This window comes from Protopterus annectens, chromosome 1.part0 (genome assembly GCF_019279795.1).
Source record: "Protopterus annectens isolate FY-2018-M chromosome 1.part0, PAN1.0, whole genome shotgun sequence".
NCBI classification, from domain to species: Eukaryota; Metazoa; Chordata; order Ceratodontiformes; family Protopteridae; genus Protopterus; species Protopterus annectens.
In genome coordinates, this window is record NC_056725.1 from 349,011,889 (window position 1) to 349,028,051 (window position 16,163).

At 38.0% G+C, this 16,163-nt stretch overlaps 1 protein-coding gene across 1 annotated transcript in view; it reads right to left on the bottom strand.

Annotated features, from left to right (window-relative positions):
• LOC122792244 (calmodulin-lysine N-methyltransferase-like) overlaps positions 1–16,163 on the bottom strand; it is a 772,110-nt gene that overhangs the window by 452,939 nt on the left and 303,008 nt on the right. The gene's annotated exons all lie outside the window — the stretch shown is intronic.

A 16,163-nucleotide genomic window follows, 5' to 3' on the forward strand; every position in this document is an offset into this window, starting at 1 on the left:
TGAGTTTTTTTATTGCATATAAATGCTCATACACACGGTTACGTAACTTCCTCTCGGTCTTCCCTACATAGTAAGCAGGGCATGACTGACACAGAGCAAGGTATACAACCATTGTAGAGTTGCAATTGTTTCTCAATTTTTTACCAATCCCCCTATGAGACCATTAGTGGATAGTAGAGGGTCCCCTACCTACGCATGTGCTAAGGTGGTAGATTCTATTCTACAAAAATACTTAGTGAACATAAAACAAATTTGCAAGGACTCTTGGTCATTTTTGAAGAACATAAACGAGTTAGAATTTAATCCCAGTTATAACTTTCTAACCATCGACGTTAAAGATTTATACACCTGTATTCCCCATGATATTGCTTTAGAATGGGTGAGTGAAACCTTAAAACTACAAGGTAGCCCTGTGAGTGAAGTAACCATGGTGACGGACCTTCTGGATTTAATTTTAGATAACAACCTTTTTACTTTTGAAGGAGGTTTTTACCTACAAGAAATTGGGGTCGCCATGGGTTCTCCGTGTGGGGCCAGTGTTGCCAACATGGTCATGGCCCACTGGGAACACCAGTATATATATTACAATAGTACTTTCAAAGACCGTATTATTTATTACACACGTTTTCTTGATGACATTTTTATTTTATTAGATGGAGATGTCAGAGATAGTCTTGAATTAGTTGACTTTCTCAATGCCACTACATCTTTCTTGCATTTTACACATATTTTTGACTCTCTAGCTATAGCCTACTTAGGTTCATAGGTTCATACTAGGCTATCTGCCCAAGGGCATTTATAAGCCTAGCCCATAGTTATGTGGCTTTCACCACCCCTTTAGTTTGAAGAAAACTATGCCTCTTATTTTGCTGTGCCTCTGTCAAGCAGTGACACTGAAGTAATCCCTGGGGTATATCTGCGATCTCCCATCCATTGGTCAAGATTCCTCTTGAACAAGGCCAGCGAGGTGCTCTGCCTCACATGTACCGGGATTTTGTTCCACAGCATAGGGAGTCTCTGGGTGATGAATCTGTCCCTCCAGCACGTTCTATTAATAACCGTGTCAAGGTTTAAGTCTCCCGCCCTTGTGGTTCTGAGGGATCTAGATGTTTTGAGGTGAAGCATATTCATCAAATCTGGGTTTGACATGGCCTTATATGTCAGGCACAGGTCACCTCTGAGCAAGCGGTATGCGACTGAATAGAGCTGGAGTTCTTTCAGTCGGGCAGCATAAGACATATTTTTGAGACCCTTTATCCTTTTGGTGAGGAACTTTTGGGGCCTTTCCAGCTGCTGCAGGTGTCGGGTCAGATACATTCTGAATGGGGCATTGTACTCAATCGTAGGTCTAATGAGTGATGAGTACAGGGGGACGATGACCTCCCTAGATCTAGATGTGAATCCCTTCATGATCAGGTGGGCAATGTAGAAAGTTTTCCTAACTACTTCGGCAACATGAGTGTCAAACGAAAGGTTACTGTCAACCTGGGTCCCCAGATCCCTGATGACTTCTTCTGTGCTCAGTGGATTGCCACCTATATGGTAGCTAGGGGCAACCTTGTTTTTCCCGAAGGGTATGACTATGCATTTCTTGGCGTTTAACTTTAGTCCATGGCTCTGGCACCAGTTATCCGTTTCTGTGAGGCCCTTCTGAAGTATATCTGTGTCAGATGTGTTTTCGACTATGGCGCCCAGTGTTTGCTTGTACTTCAGAAAAGTAGATGCCGAACAAGAGTGGTCCCAGGACTGAGCCCTGTGGGACACCACTTGTGACAGGCTTTGAGTCTGACATGGCGCCAGCAACTCTGACCCTGTGGGTTCTGTCATTTAGCCAGTTTGCAACCCATCTTGTGATGTATGGGTTTACATTCAAGCTGATGAGCTTTTCGATGATACTTGAGTGGGGTATTGTGTCGAAAGCCTTTGCCAGGTCGAGGTAGGCTGTATGGACTGCCTTGCCCTCATCAATGGCCTTGGTGACTGTTTCAAAAAAGTCAACCAAGTTTAAAAGGCATGATCTGCCTTTGACAAAGCCAAACTGGGTTGGATCCAAAGTCTGCAAGTTCCCTATGTCTTTATTTATGAGTTCCATTATGATCCTCTCCATGGCTTTGCAGATAAGGCTTGTCAAGCTAATGGGATGGTAATTTCCAGGGTCGGTGGAGGCACCGCCCTTGTGAAGTGGGACCACAGTCGCGTCGCCAATCCTTGGAGTGCGTATCCTGAGGTGAGGCTAAGATTAAACAGCTGTCCTAACTGCGGGTTTAATTCCTCATTGAGTTCATGGAGCACACAGCCGGGGACACCATCCGGTCCCATGGATGCTGTGTTTTTTGCCTTGGAGAGAGCAGTTCTCACTTGGGCGTTGGAGATGTTTGGGGGGCTACAATCCTCTGGTATAGATATCTCTCCTTTTGGGGGGGAGGGAGAAGTTTGCACTGAACCTGTCAGCCAGTATGTTGGCAATGTGTGTAGGTTCAGTAATCTTCACATCATTTTGAACTAATTCTGAGCATATCTGGGAGTTTCCTCCTAGGTTTCTAACATAGCTAAAGAAGGCCTTATGATTGTCTTTTGAGTCCTTGGCGATTTTTCTCTCAAAATTTGCCTTGGATGATTTTATGAGAGCTCTTAGTTTTTACTTATAATAATCAAAGGTGTCTTACCTTTCAAGGATTTTGCTCTATCTTGTAGTAGCTTCCTCCTTTTGTTGTAGAGCTTGTTTATGGCTGGGGTCCACCAGACTGGATGCTTGCCTTTGGTACAAAGAGTCTTAGTTTTGTTTGGGATTGCCTGATCCATGCAGTCCTGTAGGTGCTGGTAGAAGGCATTTGTAAGTGATTCAGCGGTTTGAGTAATGTTTACCACTGGCTCAGGGGCCTTAAAGGAGACCACACTAGTTTTTAGAAGTGTGAAGTCGGCTTTTGAGAAGTTTTTCACTGTGGTCTTTTTTATTTCAGGTGGGGGCGGGATGAGGACCTCCAGCGAGATTAGTTTATGATCTGATCTCACCAGTGAGGGGTATACTTCCGGTGTTGAACATTGTGATCCCATGTTCGTGATGATGAGATCAAGTATGTTTGCTCCTCTTGTGGGGATGGTGACTAGTTGTTCCATGGAATTTGAGTTTATGAACTCCAAGAACCTTTGGGCTAGAGTGTTTGGGCTTGAGTAGTGTTCCCAGTCTATATTAGGGTAGTTGAAATCACCTAGTATGATGGTGTTTGGAGATACATTTATCCCCTCCAGTGTTTTCAGGAAGGCCATGTGAGGTTCCTGAGTTTGAGAGGGTGGCCTGTAACATGCTACAAATTGCAGAGCAGTCTTGCCTATGGTTAATTGCACCTGGATGGTCTCCGATGCATCGTGCGTTGCCACCAACCTTGAGGTGTGTGTGTCCTTTATGAATATGGACACCCCCCCCCCTCCTTTCTTGGTGTTGTCCGGATTCTGGGTCCGGAACGCATGATATGAGGTGAAACCTGATAGTGCTGGGGTGCTCTCAGGAGCCTTGAACCAGGTTTCTGTCACAGCACAGACATCGATGTTCTCCATACTGAGAAGGGCCTCGAGTGTGTGCATCTTGAGATTGAGACTTCTGGCATTGAGCAGCATTACCCTTAGTTTTTTCCTTTTTTGTGTTCTAGGGTGGTAGGTTTAGAATTTGAGCCTTGCCTAAAAAAGGCACTATGGGGGTGGCAAGAGCCTTTGCCAATATCCGGAAGCCCAGGGGTGACAGGTGCAAGCCGTCCCTTGCGAAGCAGCGTGGCTTGTCCAGCATGTCATCCCAGGCAGACAGACATTGGATCCCCTTTGAATGACACCAAAATTTAAGCCAATTATTAAAGCTGATCATCTTATCACTGTATTGTGGCATCATTCTAGGTGACTTAGACATTTTATTAACTAAAGACCTCACACTTAATACTTGGGTAGCGTCAATTTATAGAAAAAACACCTACTGTAACTCTGTTACATTTTTCTAGTTGCCATCCTCGTTTTCAAAAACGGTCTATTATTAAAGGCCAACTAGTACGTGTAGCTCGCATTACTACATTAGATAAAGTTTTTTACGATGAATGTGAGTTTATTAAAGAGATGTTCCTTTGTCGAGGGTACCCTGAATCCCTTATTGATGAAATTGTAAGCGAAGTAATGACTAAATGACACACACAGTTTTATACCCCTATTTTGAATAATTTAGTTGGCTTACACACACCTTCCACGATAGTGGTTACCCCTTCAAGTAATTCCTACACCACATCCTTTATCACAACATTTAACGTGAATAGTAGTGACTGTTTTAAAATCTTAGTGAAGAATTGGAACATTTTTAAAGGTGATAATACAGTGTTTACAGGTGTAGGAGAACACCCAGTTGTGACTTACAGAAGGGGTAAAAATTTGAAGGAATTTTGTAAATACAATAAAGTCAACTTTGTAAAAACACCAGGAATGTTTAAATGCCAATCATGCAACTATTGTGCCCACATTTTAGAATCTAATAGATTTACCGTAGATAACCATCAATACTTTTTAAAATTGAGAAACAATTGCAACTCTACAATGGTTGTATACCTTGCTCTGTGTCAGTCATGCCCTGCTTACTATGTAGGGAAGACCGAGGAAGTTACGTAACCGTGTGTACGAGCATTTATATGCAATAAAAAAACTCAAACTTGAAAATGCATTGGTTAAACATGTGGCTCAATTTCCAGATCATCGATTTAAGTTTTTAGTGATTGATCAGGTTAACACCAAACTACGGGGTGGGCCAGTAGAACTTAGATTAGAGGAACTGGAACTAACATGGCAAATTAGATTGAATGTTTATACCCAACCAGGGCTTAATGAGGGGTGTACTATCAGCAGTATATTAAAACTTAAAAGCTTAGTACGCTAAAGATTTTTTATTCTTTAGCAATTTTAAGGTTGTCTAATAATACATATTAGAATAGTGTATAATATAAAAATCTTTTCTTTCACATAAAAAAAAAAATTTTTTTGTTAACTATTTAATATTATTAATAATATTTTATCAGTTTAATAGAATTTGATAATGCTATGTATAGTGTTTATTTTTAGGTTTATGATATATGTGTTTCATGCTTTATGAATATGTTTTTAAAAATGGGCGTCTTCCCCTTTTCTGACAAGCTAGTGGATAGGGTAATTGATGGTTTTAACTTGTATTTAAATTGACTGTTTTCATTTGTGTATTGCCTGATGAAGTTTATGTTACACATAAACGAAAAGCGCTTTACAATTCCACTGAGTACGTGTCTTCCTTACTTTCTCGCTCCATAAGTTTTTGTTTTAACATTTTAAAATTACTTGTTCAGATTCTTTGCATTGCCTGATAAGCCTGATATCTCCTTGATTGGCTTATAGTCAAGATTAAATGCATTTCTTGCTCATAGGTGAGATGGCCAACATATCATCTGGATATGCTAGTAAAAGGCAAATGAACCAAAAGACAGTCCATGTACAGTAATTGTTAGCCTACAGTAAGGGATTCATAGGTATCACAAAAAATTGAGGAAAGTGAAACCCCATGATTCACTCCTGTTGTAATATTTATAGGGAACAGATGCAGTGTTTAATGTTTGGCACTTCTCTGTATAAATGTTAGTATAATTTCGGTACCATAAGGGAAAATTATAACATTAAAGAACCTTAAAATAGACATTATTAGTTCAATGTATCAAAAGCTTTATTAAAATTAAAAATGTTTCATTTCATTAGCAAATTACTTAACCAAGGTTCAGACTAATGTCTCTTTCTATGTATCTCTCTCTCTCTCTCTCTCTCTCTCTCTCTCTCTCTCTCTCTCTCTCACTCACTGAGCCTCTCCAACATTGGAATAGGGTGTCCAAATTAGCTAATGTTTTCTACTGTGTATCCGTTGTTTGTTCTAGCTTTATTTCCTGTTTGCAAATTTACAGTACCACTTCCCAGTAGTTAGTCCTGTTCTGGGATACTGAAGACCCAGTCTTGTTTTTCCATGCAGCCATCCATCCATTTTATAAACCACTTGTCATGGTGAAGGGATATAGTAGTAGTACACTCAGCAGAATAGACAAAATAAGAGATGTAATCAATCCAGCACACTCTATGTGTGCTGCAGAGCATTATCACAGTTAGCTATGTCTGGTACACCTCTTGTAGGAGGCACCCAAGTGACATTCTCATGTTCCCAGACAGCCCCAACTAAGTCTTCCCAGTTCAGAAAAGCTCCAGCTCTACTCACGCATCCTTTGGACTACTGAGCTCCTTAGTCAGTGAAGAAGACTGGGACCAGCTGCTCTGTGACAGAACTGTATTACTGCTGCTTGTATCCACAATCTTGTTCTTTCACTTACTACCAGATCTCTTGATTATGGGCTGACGATACAGACAGACAAATAGACATACCAATAAATTGAAAACTTTGTCCTATGACTCAGTTCTTCCCACATCCTGGAACAATGATTGCATTATTTCCACCTCTGCAGCCATCTGCTGATCAATCAATCAATCCCGTCTATCGACATTTTGTGAACAGGACCCAAGATACTTAAAAATTCCTGAACTTGAAGACATTCCCACCATCACCTGTAACACACCACTACTTTCCAGAACAGAGCCATGACCTCTGATTTGAAGATGCTTATTTTCATCCAAAATGTTTCAGACTCAACAGTGAGCTTCTACAATGCGCACTCATTTAATGCCAAGATGACATCCTTTGCAAACAATAAACATACAGCCCTGACATATATATGTATATTTGGGGGAGGTTTGGTTTCAATATTTTGCTGTAGATCCGACTTTCAATATCTATACAAAAGCAAACAGATCTACTCAGCTGTTCTTTGGACAGGAAAACTACACTGCTTCTCCTCAATCAGAGGTTTGACTTACTGGATGGAGTCTCATTTTTAGTGCCCCAGCAAAGGCCTTTCCAACAGAATTAAAAAAAATGATGCATATATAACCAGAACACACTCTGCTCCCCCCTTACACAAACAGAGAGCACCAAACCTGTGTTCCAGCCCATATGTACTGCACCTACTGGAAGACAACAAGGGGATGTTAACAGCACTTCAATGATGTCCTGTGCCTTCAGCATTTCCATCTGGGCTTCATCCACTCCAGCAACTGCCTTTCTTGTAGCAGGAGAACCATTTATTTGCTGAAGTGACCTCCTTCTCTACAGAAGTAAATTCTGTCCCACCAGTTGCTTTTAGTACTGCCTTATAAATGGATGCCATGTCCACTGAAGTAAGGAAATTCTGAAAGTGTTCCTTCCACCTTCCAAAAATGTCAACAATCAAAATTAGAAGTTTCTCTATACAGACTGAGTAATGTCCAATTCCAGTTTATTCCAATTTCAATCTCATTCCAATTTAGCTAGAAATTCCAGTTTACTATCAGCCAAAGAATACACTCACTCAACATATATTACTCAGACAGAGGGACACAAAATAATATCATAGCGCAGCATAAAGGAATACTATTAAAACTACCTCTAATGAAATATCTGATGTGTAACATGTCATTCCCTTCAGTCTACCACAAAGCAATGATTACAAGTAAGAAACTTTGACATAACAATGGAAGTCATGTCTGTCTGCCATTATAGTTCAAAGACACAGCTGTTCTCATCCTTAAGAGACACAGACCTTAGTACTGCTAAGAATAAAAGGAAGACCCAGAATATATCTTCCCTGTTGATTAAATCTTCCCTTGCCTTTGAATTTGCTTTATGCAACTTAACTTTTAAATTGTTGATGGTGCATTTTAATATTAATGAGGTCAGTTATAATTACTAACAACAGTTTAACATACAATTTTTCTGAAGCTTACAGCAAACTTCTTGTTATTGATCTGCTTAATCCTCTTGTTCTCTCACTTCAATGTTTAGCACCTACTGGGTCACTCCCCTGTAAAAACACTTTAAAAGTATTACAGCAAGTTTCTGAATCTGCTGTTATTTGTAAAAATTGCATAATTTTTGAAGTGACAAGACTTGAAAGTATCAGGTCTCACATTTCTGACAGGGAGTGTTCTGAACAATCACTCTGATGCCAGACATGATCAAAATATCGAACATCTCTTAATAAGCATAACAGACGGTAGTTATTTAGCATTTGCAAAAGAATTGATTGAAATATCTAAAATAAACATCAATGCTCTGGATAAGGGATGAACTCCATGCCATCCACAAATAGAAAGGTTTTAAAAGAGTTTTAGGAACCTATGTTGGACAGATTAATATGTCCTGATGTAATATTCTTATCGGTTTGTTTATTAACTGAGCTCAGTTAGCAGCCAGGCTTCTCAAGGATTCAGCATAGAAGGGAGAGGCATGATGGAGCACTGTCTCTACTTACTTCTACCTGGAGGAATGGAACATGCTATCAAAGCATGCATCCAAACTAAGATCCTTAGCAGAATCCAGAGACTGAGTAGGAGGCATCTGCTTACTGGGGGGACCTTTCAAATCAGCACCCATTGTACACCCAAGCCTTAAGCATTAACTGATGATGAGCAGAGGAACGTGCTACAATTTAAGATGAAAAAGCCCGGACGGTGGCACTGAAACATAGCAAGGGATTCAACAGTCAGCAGACACAGAGAGTAAAGAAAGTAACAGAAAAAAAGCACTGGGTCACATGGTTCATTGTTAGCAATGACCTCACAGAAAAGCATAAGTATGCTATGAACTAATACAAACTATAAGAAAATGTATTGCCTGACTAAATATAGACAAGTATATATACATCACAAAGAAAATTAATTCTAAATTCTTTAACTGATTAGCAGTGAAGAAATCTTATCTATTAGTAGGCCATATTAGAGTATACAAAATCAGGCTTAAAGCATGCATAATAAAATGAGCCAAAGTGGGACTAAAACTGTGAAAAAAAACATTTAGACACCATAACATTAAAGTCTAAGGGTGAGCTACTATTAGCAGGTGATTTTAATTGTATCCTGTCCTCCACTAATACCACAACCTCTAAGCCCTTCAAGATGTCCCCTGTTGCCAAGCACTTGAACAACTACATAAAAGACAGAAACCTAATTGACATTGACTATATAAAAATATTATCCTCCCTACATAGCCGGCCTTAGGCATAGGCTCTAGCAGGGGCGCTTTTCCTACTTATTCTCTTACTCTCCTACATATTTAATGTAGTTAGACCAGGATGGGGGCACCGGGTGATGTGGTGGGGGGGCGCCATGGAGCCCTTCTGCCTAGGGCACCAGGTGACCTAAGGCCGATCCTGCCTCCCTAAAGTATTCTCACTACTATTACAGATTTGGCACACAGACCAACACAGACAAAGTCTTTGTAACTAGTTCTTTATTGGCCAAAACTGATAATGTAATGCTGACATCATGCCCTATGTCTGATCACAGTGCTATCACCTTCAATGTAACACTTAATATGGACCCCTTAAACTTCTGTCAAAGACTACCTGCTTATCGAGGAACAGTACAAGGATTTAAAGAATGGTTTCTAGATGAAATAAAGCTTTATCTAGATGCCAATAATAATGAACAGGTTTCAAATATTATCCTATGCGATACTTTAAAGGTAGTCTTACATGGTAAAATCAAAAGCTGGGATATAAATAAAACAAAAGAGTGGGATAAAAAACTGGTAAACATACAAAAATAAATTGATGAACTAAAATTAAAACTTACATCAAATGACAAATCTGCATTAGCTAACATATTTAAATTGAACAAGGAAAATCAGGACATCATGTAGCATAAAATATCAATAAATCTGGAAAAAATCAGATTATAATCTTATTCAACTCCAAGAGTATGCACAGGATTGCAATTAGAGCTAAATATTTAAATGATAAAATTCACATAAAGGAAATAATATACACTAGAAATAATCAGACTATCAAAATTACACATCTAAAAAATATCTTATGTTTTACAGATTTGGCACCATTACAATATTAATAATAATAACTCATCTACAAGCGATAACAAAAGTATAGACAACTTTCTTACTAATAATATTCAAAAGAAGCTATCCAAACACAGTATTAATAACATAGATAAACCCTTTTCCTTTAAAGGATTGAAGGAACAAACAAAAAATCAAAGCAAAAAGGAGCAAAGCCGATAAATGAATAGAGAGCACAAAGAGAACAACAAATCAGTCAGGCAAGCGGCACTTACCAAATAAAACTTTAATACAAAACAAACAAAAAATAAACAAAAGAGGAGCGCTTTTGCATCAGTGTTAGATCTAAACACAATAAAAACAGCAAACACATATATAGCATTAACTCAAGCCATGTGATTTCAACATAGGTTTAACAGGCACAAAATCATTCAACCCCTTACCTCTAGTAGCTTGTAAAATGATCATCCATTTGATCTCTATACATTCAGTATGGGTTCTTATATTGCCCCCCTAGGACTAACATGCATTAACAATGCCGTCTGATTTTGTGGGTTACTTGAATGTGACGACTGCTTATCTTAAGTTTACATCTGAGTTTTGTGAGTCTGATATCACCTTTTGGATGTGCAGCTGTTCAAGTCAGCTAGTGGCTTGGATACAGCTCTACACAAGAAATCTTGCAAGAAGAACAATATTTTACATGCAGGTAGTATGCACTCTGCACATGTTAAACGTAAGGTTCTTAGGGGTGAATTTTTTAGGTTCACACGTCTCCATACAAGAGATAGCGACATGCATGAATCTTTTAACTGTATGTCGAAAGATTTTAGTGAGAGAGGTTACAATGAGACAGATGTTTGTATAGTGCAGAATGATGCTACATCTTTTAGAGGTACTGGAACTAGCCCATTCTTTCATTTTGGCTCTGATGATCCTGTGAGCACCGATAATAGAGCATGTAATACTTTAAGGATGTGCCTCACTTTTTCGAATTACGTTAAGTCTATTTGTAAAATTATTATAAAACATTGACATGTTTTTGAAGTGGGCACAGAGTGTAAAAAAACTTTGGGCATGCAGCCTTTTTTCTCTTTTAAAAATGGTAAAATAAAACTCTGAAGGATAAGTTGTGTTATAAGAGTCTGTTACCCGAGTCTGCTAGTGTCCACAATATCAGTAAAGTTGGGACATTTCCCTGTCAAGGGTGTAACATGTGCAATTATATTAGAACTGATAACCAGTGTTTTCATCCAGATACAGCTCGCATTTTTTATTTTAATTGGTTTGCTGATTGTGGTTCTTCTAATCTTGTATATTTGGCTGTTTGTGAAGTCTGTCAGTCATTTTATGTTGGCAAAACTAATCGATGCCTTAGGGATCGTATATACCCTTTCTAAACATGTTATACAAGAAGGGTCTGACCACAGGTTTAAGTTTATGGTATTGGAACTTGATTATGTTAGTCCTAGAGGGGGTGATATAAGAACCCATACTGAATGTATAGCGATCAAATGGATGATCATTTTGCAAGCTACTAGAGGTAAAGGGTTGAATGATTTTGTACCTGTTAAACCTGTGCTGAAATCACATGACTTGAGTTAATGCTATGTATGTGTTTGCTGTTTTTATTGTTTTAGATTTGATGAAGCATCTAGCGTTGATGCGAACGCGCTCATCTTTTGTTTATTATTTTGTTTATTTTGTATTAAAGTTTTATTTGGTATATCCCGCTTGTCTGACCGATTTGTTGTTCAAGTGACATTTAGATTTAGACAGTTGACTATTAGGGTGAAAGTGATGTACACATGTACAACAACCTGCTAAAATAACTGGGACCATTTAATGAGCCAGCTATTTTACTTTCATTGTATTCATGTCCTGAATAATCACTGAGCTGAATTAATACAATTCAAGTGCAAGCCTGAACAATGTACACTCTAGATGTTTAATGATGTTAGATTAAAAAAAATAAGAAGTGGGAGAATGGATTCTTCTAATAAGAGAGTTCACTCAATATCTTGCACCACGTGGCTTATGAGAAGTTAAAGATGCAAAAATAAATCAAAGTCTAAAAGCAAAGACTGAACACTTTCAAAATCAGTCACACTGTCAAGGACACATTTCATACACTGTGTTGGCTCACGTCAATGATTTCTTACAAGATTATGCTGATTTATTTATGAGCTTAGGAAGCTTGTCAGGAAATCACATGCAAGCAAAACTTAATGCATGTCCAGTGATTCATGCTTCCAGAAAAGTAGCTGTGGCATTCAGAAGCAAAGTAGAACAAATAAGCAAAGCAGAGCAGTAACTAAACAGAATAGGAAGCCAGTGTGTCTTTAAAGGGCAACAACAGCTAACAGAGTAAACAGCATGATTACGTCTGGCTATATACATGTGTGTGTGTGTGTGTGTGTGTGTGTGTGTGTGTATATATATAGATATATATATATATATATATATATATATATATATATATATATATATATATATATATATATATTAGATATAGATACATATATATTATACATACATCTGCACATGCATACAATATTTTGAAGAAAGTTAATAAATGACTTCTGATAATAAGGAGAAGCTAATTTCATAATCTTGGAAGGTGTTGTGCAACAAATCATTCAATTATATGTAGCACTGACATTTATTTGTAGTCTTCACTTTGCTGATTTGGCACAAATTCCCCACAAGTGCATTCAAGGCATACACTTTCAAATTGAATTGGATCAGATACAGCTTTGTATGCCAGGCAAAAGTCACCACAAAGTAAAATATAAGAAAGACAGTTCCCGAAGCCTTTCTAAATAATGCAAGATTAACAACCCAGTGATTTTGTGTATATATATATATATATATATATATATATATATATATATATATATATACACATGCACATACATACATGTACATGTGCGTGCATATATATTTCAAATGGCTTTTTGATCAGTGTGGTACAAATAGGTAGAATGATCTCCCTGACACCATTTAGAATTACATGATTGCAGAATATACTTTCTTGACTTTGGTAGATGCACATTAGTCAGATCTTATATGCTCTACCATTTTTTCCTAGATCTTTCATGATGGTGTCCCTTCTTATGATTTGACCATATATTCTGTAATCATGATTAATATCTTTTTTTTTTTTTTTTGTCAAGTTTCATGAAGTTACATTTATTGACATTAAAGCTAAGGTGGGTCATTATTCCTGCAACAGGAATGCATTTTTTAGACTATCTTAATGAGCTGCACCATCTTTTAATAAAGTAATTATGTTACACAACTGCAATCCAAGCATATTTGTTTACCCATAGATCATTTCTCACATTTACATCGGAGAAGAATACTCCAAAAAATAAATGTTCCGAGTACAGATTCCTGTGGCATACCACTGGTAACTCCTGTTGGTAGCGGACAGGTAACCCCACGCAGCCTGATTTCTTGTGTCCTACTGCTTAACCAGTGGTCTAACCATTGAATTATTTGTGAAGTGACACTTAATGCTACTAAGCTGACAATTAGCCTGTTATATGGAATAGTGGCAAATGCCTTAACAGGGTCATAATAAGCAGTATACATTATTGGCCTTCATCACATGCTACTGCTAGCTGTTCAAAGAATGCCACAAGACTTAAAATACAAGATCTCCTATTAAGAAGCCCACACTGTTCCATATTTAACAGAAGTAGGTCCCCTGTATCTATCTAGATAAGTTTTATTCTGACTTAACAACTTTATAAGAACAAACTGGTACAGCTTGAAACAAAAACAGATGATTCAAGATCTTTGTTGTTGAGATTTTTTTCCCTAGGAAAACGAGCACATATTTTGCTATTCTGCCTTCTGCCAACAACATTTTCTTCAAAGTAGGTAATGGCAAATGAGACAGGGTGAATGAGAAAAAAAGATAAGATGGAAAAATTGGTGAACCCTCCCAGTTTGGAATATGCAGCATTGTACAAGTCACTTCTTAAATGACTCCTTTGTCAAAAAGCAGTACAAGATCCACAGAATTCCTGGGTCCTGGAAATTCTTCTAACACCAGAAGCTCGATCAAAGTCCCCCAAAATTATTCTAACTCTAACCTCTGATTAAAGAAAGTGAACTTTAATGAAACATCTCAAAATATGCTAAGCATAATAAACCTACTGCCATACCCATATGGGACTAAGGACCACAAGACAATGCAAAAACGACTTGAAGACTCCTTATCTTTTTATCATTTGTCCAATTCATTTACTAAAGTATTTTGCTACCTCACCAAACATTGACCCCCTACGAATAGGGAGGTCCCTTATTTTTGCGACTTAACTTTCATATTAAAGCTGCTTCATAAAATAGAGCTGTGCCCTGGATGTCACTGTGTAGGTAGTAAACTTACAGCTAAAGTAAGTGGAAAGGACAATACATTTATAAACATGATGAAATATCTCAGAGGCTGCATTTATCACATCAAACAACTTTCTGTAATCTTCTAGATGGAAATCCTTTAATACGACAGCTGCTTGCTGTAAAACACACATAAACACTATAAGATAATCTAACAAGGAAGCAGATTTGAAGGAAATGACAGCTGGTCGTATTGTTAGTGGGAGAAGAGAACTGTGCTCTTATTATCAGAGGTAGTTGCAGCCATGTCAGCTTGTTCTAGATCATGATTTATATATTTAAACCAGCCAAGGAATTATTCAGATGCAATGTAATACCTTCCCAGCCCAGAGAATCCTGGAATAGTAATTTCAGGATCCTGAAATACAGTTTCTGCCAATATCTGAAAAAAATGGTTATTCAAAGGAGATGGACAGAAATTAAGCAATTTCAGCAGGAAAAGGCTATGGTAAGTGTTCAGGCTATGCATGACTTCCTCAACAGAGAATCTTCTAGATTCCCCCTGGAAGTATTCACCATAGATATCTATAGCAGGACTTCTCATGGAATGACACTTCTTCAACTCTTAACACTTTTCTCCCTCACTGCCTTTGGAAAATATGCATGAGGAGACCACAAGGTATTGTTTTCTGTCATGCCTGACAAAAGATACAAGCATATCTACATGTGTTTTAAACCATACTAAGGCTAGTTTGATAGGACGCTCTGATACAAAGAAATATGCTAACATCCAGTGGTATATACACCTGTACAGAGCCTGGCAAAAAAAAAAAACGTTTCCTTCCCTCTCCCTTTAGGTCAATCTACATGACAAATATCAACATAAACACAACCCCTACTTTTAATGTACAAGATAAAAACAAGGGACTTAACAAACACTTCAGGAATGAAAAGCAGGCTAATACAAACATGTCTGCAGGCACTTCAAGAAAATAAAATTTCCCATTTTTTTGTGCTATTAATTCTGCCAGGTGAATCACGTATACGTAAAACTCAGAAAATTAAACTGCTCCTGACTAGCGTTGCAAAAGACACTGCAAGACGCAATGGCTCTAATACAGTGCTTTCAAGTGTCCTACATTATTAGGAATGTGCTTCTCATTTTGACCCACAAAAATGCCTATATACTACAGAGATATAATTCTCCACAATACTCAATAAACAGAAGAGCACATGATAATGTATGCCATTCTGTAGTATGCAAGCATATACTTCCAGTTTCAAATCAGATCATTTGTCACAAATTTTGTTTACTTCTAAAACAATGAGTTTGGGAAATATAGGTTGAGAAGTTTATCAAGATCCAAGGAGCTAATCCCTCCCCCATAGTTAGTGCAGCTGAGAGCTCTGCTTGAATGTGTAACCCAGATGAGACTGACCTTGGGAAAGGGTCAAGAAATCTAGAGTCACTGCAGTGCCACCTTCAAGTGTCACCACTTAAATGTGATGCGCTGGACAGGGTGAGACAGCAATGTAGGGCTGAATGTCATAGTTTTCCCTGTATGTATGTGAGTGCATGTGTGTGTGTGGCTAGGGAACTGACAGTACCACTATCTCAAGGCAGCCAATGATGTAATCAGCATGTAACTGATTATATATAAGTAGAACAGTGCAAAGGGCACAGTTCCTTGCATGGGGAGATATGGAAGGCTATGACCTCTGCAAAAAATGTTGGTTTTATTGCATACTCAAAAAACCTACTTATTTTTTCAAAATTACTTATGGAAAGTAGTATCTCAGAACTTTGTTAGATCATTTTGTTAAAGCATTATTTACCATCATTTTACATGTCATTCTTGAGACCCAAAGATAATTTGGGTCCCTTCCACAGATGTCTGCA